This window comes from Crocodylus porosus, unplaced genomic scaffold, assembly GCF_001723895.1.
Source record: "Crocodylus porosus isolate Cpor-Errol unplaced genomic scaffold, CroPor_comp1, whole genome shotgun sequence".
Classification (NCBI taxonomy): domain Eukaryota; kingdom Metazoa; phylum Chordata; order Crocodylia; family Crocodylidae; genus Crocodylus; species Crocodylus porosus.
In genome coordinates, this window is record NW_017728943.1 from 50,876,498 (window position 1) to 50,883,440 (window position 6,943).

Genomic DNA, 6,943 nt, shown 5'->3' on the forward strand with positions numbered 1-6,943 from the left:
GCACTATACCAGCTGATACTGCATGCTTGCAGTTTCAGATGCTTGTGTCTATATAACTCATATTACTTCAAGATGAGAATGGGAAATTTGGAAAAAATGTACATTTGCTTTTTGGATGTATAAAAAATGCATTCCCTGGAATACTGCACACATAAAGAGAATAATTATTGAAACGCTTCTCCTTCAAAATAAGTTTAATTCTTCTCATCAGCTCTTCCATGTACAGACAGTAAACTGATAGCTTCAAATTTCTGGTGTTCCTTACTGAGGAATTTTTGCCTTTATGATCTGTAAGATGCTAATAGGTTGCAGCAAAATCTCTTTTTCCCCAATTTTCAGTCTTAAACTGTTTAATTTACATTACCCTATATTAAAAGTACTTAATAATCCAGGATCCCATCATTAAGTCTCTCTGTATCTATTCTATCTACTCCTTGTAACTGCAAGTACTTCCCATTTGGAATCACGTGCACATCTGCCCAATTGGTGGCATATAAACGGCTTTCTGAGGCCAAGATAAAGGAAAATAAAACATGGCTCCAACCTCCATTTTTGCATGTGTAAGCACATTCGATCTTCAGATTTGGCTACCCACACCTAAAGTTTTGACTATGCAAGCTCAAATTAGAAACTGTGACATCTAAGTGACCTACATGGCAAACAGTAGCTTGCCTGGGCTACCGTTTGGGGTACATGACCTGAGCATTAACTTAGAAGGGGTGCCAGAATGGTGCCCTCACCCTGAGTTCACATCCCAGAAGCAGCCCCAGAGCATTGCTGTTGCACTAATAGATGGACTCTGCACTGCTGCTGTAGAAGCAACAACTGGACATGTAGATCATGCAGCAGCAGCAGTAGCAGCAGGGGACTGTTTCTAAGTCCGTGGTGTAAGTAAGACTCCCCAGCAGCCCATGCTCTTAGCACCCTCTCTCTTCCAGTGCTCAACTCCCACTCTCTCCCACAGGGTTTGCCCAGGGCACAAACCCTCCTTGTTATGCCTCTGCTTGCAAATATAACTAATAAATAACTGTGGGCTGTTTGACAAGATATTTTCACCCATTGAAACAAAACACACCATTCTGTTTCCCTTCTGCCCAATATGAAGTCATTATAACCATACCATGCCTCCCTTAAAAAAAAAAAAAAATCAGCACACACACTCTAAATGGGATTTTAAATGTAAAACTCCAGCATATTGTCTATGGTGTGGTAAAAGCTGTCCTATAACAACACCATATGACTTGTTATATAGTTCATTGTACAAATACATAGACAATTCTTAAAACATTTTGCTATAAACTGTAATAGTTTCAAAGAAAAGTGCAAGTTGTCCTTTAAGTTAAGTATTACAGAACATATGGTATATAAAATAACCTAATGTTTGCAAGCTATTGTAATATGTAGGCACTATATAGCAGATTAGGCTGGAATTCCCCCTTAACTGGATTTTTCCACAAAACAATTTTCAAGCTGTATCCTTGTTATCACCATTTTGTTTACTAATTAATAATGTAGAGAGATGATACCATGTCTCTACATAAAATGCTGTTCGATGTGTGTGGACTTTTACCCAAATTTATTCATAAAGAGAAATAAGACTCAATTATTCCTTGTTTGAAATTACATGAAGCTGCACTCATATTTAATTCTGCTTGCTCTGGAAACAAACATAAATTCCTCGATAGAAACTTAAAGACTGCATATAAGCAAAAGGCAAAATCATCCAGAAAAAAAAGAGCTTTCCATTCTAGACATATATTTTGGGTATTTAGAGATTATGTCCCCTATTATATTCTTTATTTTAGGGGCTTTTTTATGCAATTAGCACAACATCAGAAAAGATACCCAGGGCATGTACAAGGAGTACAGGAATCTTTATATGTGCTCTGAGGTGGGGGGGGGCACCTTAACTAGAGTGGATCTTAGGAGCCACTTTAATGAAAGCACCTGCAGCATCTCATATATTCAGTGTCCCGCGCTTCAAAACAGAGTTGGGATCACTTTAAATAAAGCTTGTTCAATAAGCTTCAGTTAAAGCACCCCTGCTACCATTTTGAAGCGTGGGAAGACTGAATACACACGTGACACCAAGGCAGCTGGAGTGTGCTAATTAGAATGCATTGGAGCAGGCATCAGACGTGTGTATAGGTACCCAAGGTTTCTACCTGGAGAACTGCCGCTTTTCCAGCAGAAATTACCAGTGTACATGCACGTATACCGTTTCTCCCAAAGAAAATGTGACCCATCCAGGAAAAAAATTGCCCAGGTTCACACCTAGAAGATCTCCCTCGTGAGAGTTTCTCTCATTAGAATTAACACCTTTAGGCATGTTTCCTCTGTGATCAGAGAGTCAAGAAGCAGCTTCCCCTGTGTCTTCCCCCAGCTTAGGGAGACTTCGGTCTGAGGAAGGTGAAGGGGGGCATTTCCTTGTAGCTCAACTCTCGACTGTTACAACCCACAAGCTGGAACATGAAACATGGTGGGGATGACTTGGAGGTTAGCACCAAGAAGCTCCATGTGCTTGGAGAGTTTCACAACAGCTCCGAGCACGCGCTGCACCACATGGCTGCAAGAAGCAACACTGAGCACACAGCTTGTGTCATAAAGATACAAGTTCCTGCAATCTGAATGGAGTCCCTTTATTATTGCACTGTACATGAAAGTCTGATCACAGAAGGGTTAGCCCACCTTCCCCCAAGCCTTCCCGAGACCAGGGAATCCCGACCTGCAAAAGGCAGGGGAGCATTGCCCCACAGCTTCTACCCGTCCTGGAGACCTGCCCCCCCACCCCACCCCATGTGCAGCAGACTGGGTCTGTAGGCCTGATCTAGCATGTGCTGCTGACCTTAGCTGCATGGGAATGGTCTGATCAGGAACTGATCCAGATACACAGGAATGGTCCATCTGGCCCATGTAGCAGCACTGGGCCCTCACTCAATCCAACCTCACAGGAACGGGGGCCAGTCCCTCTGCAGAGGGCCAGCACAGCTGGATCTGATCCAGCCACATGGGGACTTGGAAATTTCACAGGAGAAGAGCAGTGGCAATGTTAGCTGCCAGCATTCCCCCCACTGTCAAATTTCCAGACCTACTGGGAGATCTACGGGCTAGGTTACATGACTCTGTGGGTTAATCTGACCCACAGGCCCAAAAATTTCTATTTGTCTTGGAAGACAATATTAGGTAACATCTATCTATTAGAAGGACCAGCAGCAAGGCTGCTTTGTTCCCAAAAAATCACCTCCTTGATTCTTTAACAGGTGTTTCCACAGGAAAGGGACTAAGGAAAAGGCTTTCTGCATGAGAAACCCCTTTGATTTCCTCCCTAGGGAAGTCTATGAGCACTGTGGGATGTGAGTGTACCCAGCTGGACATTGTTCAAAGTTTATCCTTCCTTCTCAGGAAGAAGAAGAGAGTTGGAAAGCATTTTCAATTAACATGGCATAACACATTATGAGGAGGAAAAGGATTATGATTGAGTGGGCAGACAATACACACTAGAGCATCCAGAGTTCATTTAAGTTGCCTGTAAGGTAAACTTAATATGCCTAGCAGTAGCAGCCTCAAATAGGCTGCACTGCTCCAGACTGCAGCAGTTCCCAGTGTGGTGCCCCCTGAGGTTTATTCAGGTGCCCGTGCACATTTTCACGATCAGTAAAAATCATTATTCCAACAAAAAATGCTGTCACTGCCAACTGAACTCAGGCTGTATGCAACGGCCTCCAAAATGAGTCAGTCTGACTGACACAGAGTGGTGCTTATACTCCCTCCCCAGAATGAAACTGCACATGTGCATATCCAGGATTCTACATTCTAATCGCGAATATTCATACAGGTGCCCACTGCTTTTTCTTTTAAATTCGAATGTGCCCTTGGGCACATAAATGTTGGGAACCCCTGCTCCAGGGGGTTGCCCCCAAAAGGAGAAGCAGCATAACTGCCTCTCCGCAGTGCTTGGAAGTAGGCTCATGAGCACATGAGCGGAGGGACAATGCCAATTAGCCCACCCAAAGATGTGCACACACATACCCACAACTCTAGTGCTTCTGGTTTAGGAAAAAGCACAACTGGAGCAGCACAGCTTGCCTGAAGATAGTGTCAGCAGGGACAGGAAGTTTACCATGTGGACACAGCCTCAGAAATATAAATAAATAAGTACTATGCTGCATATTGTGGGAATTCTGGCCCAAGAAAGACTTTGTAGCAGACTTCTCCAAGGTTTTAGCTAAAACCCAGAAAGTTATAAACAATTTCACATAAGATAAAAAGGACATCATAATTTCTCAAGAGTTCCTGGAAGTGGGGGTGTTAGGTCTGCCAGATTCACCCACTGTAAAACTATTTTCATTCTCGCAGCTGCTGAAGTGGGTTCTGCATGCCCAAAAGAAATATCTTGTTTCTTAGTTTACGATAGAAGAGGTTAAAATACTGACCTTTCATTTATATTAAAGTTCACTATATTCAAAACAATTGCCATGTTGATAGAATAACCACAGGAGCAAATGTTTTGGGAAAAACATTTTGCACTTGCATCTGCCATAATACTGTAGTTAAATCTGAACTAATTTCAAAATCTGCCTCAAAAAAAAGAGTGCAGCAGAGTCAACTACAAAAATAGATCTATTATTGGAGACATTTCATCAGTAATAAATAAAAAGGAAGTTTGGAGAATCGAGGTATGAAATATGGGCCAATATGATCTCCTTTAAGTGCCAAGTTCTAGGAACAGTGAGATATTTTAATAAATTGATGCTGGGGCACAGACTGGAACATGACAGACCTTGTCTTGAAAGATTTTTGGCAGTGTTTATCATCTGAGATACAATTTAAAGGAGGGGAATTATAAGGAAAATATTAGATAAATGCATCTTTAGGCACCATGTTCTGGGGTATTAAACCAAAAATGTAGCTTCACTGTTGGAATTCACTGAATAAGGGCACACAACACATTAACTCTGGTATAATTTACATCAGTATTATACATCTTTGGACTTGAGTTTTAGAACCCTTAGAGGCAAGGAGGTGGATGTATCCATGGCATTGCCTCGCTCACTGGCAAAATGCTGATCTTCAGAAAAGGGGTTTATGGACCACAGCCAAATCTTACTGAAGTAAATAGGAGTCTTTCTATTGACTTGGATATGAATGGGATTAGACCTTAACTAACCAGCCCCCGCAGAATGGTTGTCGACATTAAATTGCACCTCTTTGATGGAGAAACTCTTTTTCTAAAAGGAATAGAAACATGTTTGATCAAATCTGGTGCCATTATGTTAACCGAGACAATTACGTAAGTGTTTTCATTATTTTCCCTCTTTATATTCCACCAAGCAGCGTCTTTGAAGACTTGCTGTTTTCCTTCTTGATAGTATGTGGTGAGACAGGATATGTAAACTGTATTTAATTTACCCCACCATATCTACATACGTTTCTTTTATTGATGTAATATATAGAAAAGGAAAGACCCAACAGATGGGTGTAAGTGAAAAGCCTCAATTAAAACATAGTTGGTGGAAAGCGCGCACACAGTAAGACTAAAGCTGCTATTTTCCCCCTAACTGTGAAAAGGAATTTCTGAGTGTTCTTCAAAGGTGGTTGCACTCCGCAGCTTTCATTCAGTTTAGTTAATCAGTCCTACTTTAAGTCTTTTGAAACACACTACTCCTCAGCATTCCCATAGTTACTACATAACTTGCCATCTGTAGATAGATTTCAGAGAGGCAATAGGTAGCCACAGAGAAAGTTTTGTGATTTACCACAAACATTGGATGGCTTTAAGAAACTGGAGAACCCACGGTGCTTTGGTCTAAGAGAAAGAGAGGGGAAAAGAGCTATTTTAATGCAAAATATTGTTCTTTGCAGCCCTCTAAGTTGAAGTAATGCTACTGAACCTAATGGAAATAATTATAAACTTAGTTTAGAAAACAAGTTACCACTAAAATTGTGCCATTTCTCCATAAAAGACTCTACTTTTGTTAATGTGAAAAAGGACACTGACAAATAGTTCAATGTCCCAAATTAGCTGCTTTTCTTTTCAGCAAGTTGGAGACAGCTATGTACTATCAAATGGGAGAAATATAATTTTTTTATTTCTTCTTTTTTTATTAATTTCCACAAAGATTTTCTTCTTAGAATTGCTGAATGAATACTAAGGCCCCAAACACTTCAGCCCTTGTGTTGTACATAGGAACAGAACTGGCCAAAAACAAAACAGGCCTTTCAGCCAGAATTTGTACTGTTTTAAAAATCCCTTCATCTAATCCGTTATTAATAAAAAAGGATGAGGAAACCAAATGTCACTGTTAAGGCCATGAGTACATTGCCTTGAACCATGACAAAGAGAGCCACAAGAGCAAAAAAAAAACCCACCCTGCGCGCACATTCTTGCTAGTGCAAAAAACATAACATAGTTGCTGTTTGGCGAGTACCCAGAGCAAACCCAACACTGCTCTCAGTTTCAGGCATGTATGTCCGTGCCTGCTCAATACCACTCTGACAGCAGCTACACTATGCTTTTTTCCTTACTTGGCAAGCATGGAGCAGAAGTGACTGGGTGGGGTGTGTTTTCATGTCTGTGCTTCCTAGTACAGTCGGTGGGCCTGATAATGTTCCTTTGGTAATGTAACATGTTCAAGTTTTCTTCTTGAGCTATGAAATCATTTTTGAACCACCATCCATACTATACCAGAAAATGCAAGTGCCTGTATACTTCTCACCAATAAACTTCCGTATTTAACCTAGAGAAAAAGAAACCATAATTTGGGTTCAAGTACAGCCCAGAGCAACCAGCTCCTGTAGCTGCAGCCCCAGCCAAGGGGAGACCATGGTATGTGTGGGGGGGGGGAAGGGTGCAAGCCCAGGGGAGGCTGCATGTGTGGGCAGGAGGAAATGTGGGGAAGATGGTGCACAGTAGGAGGAGTGTGAGGAAGACCACACAGCAGCA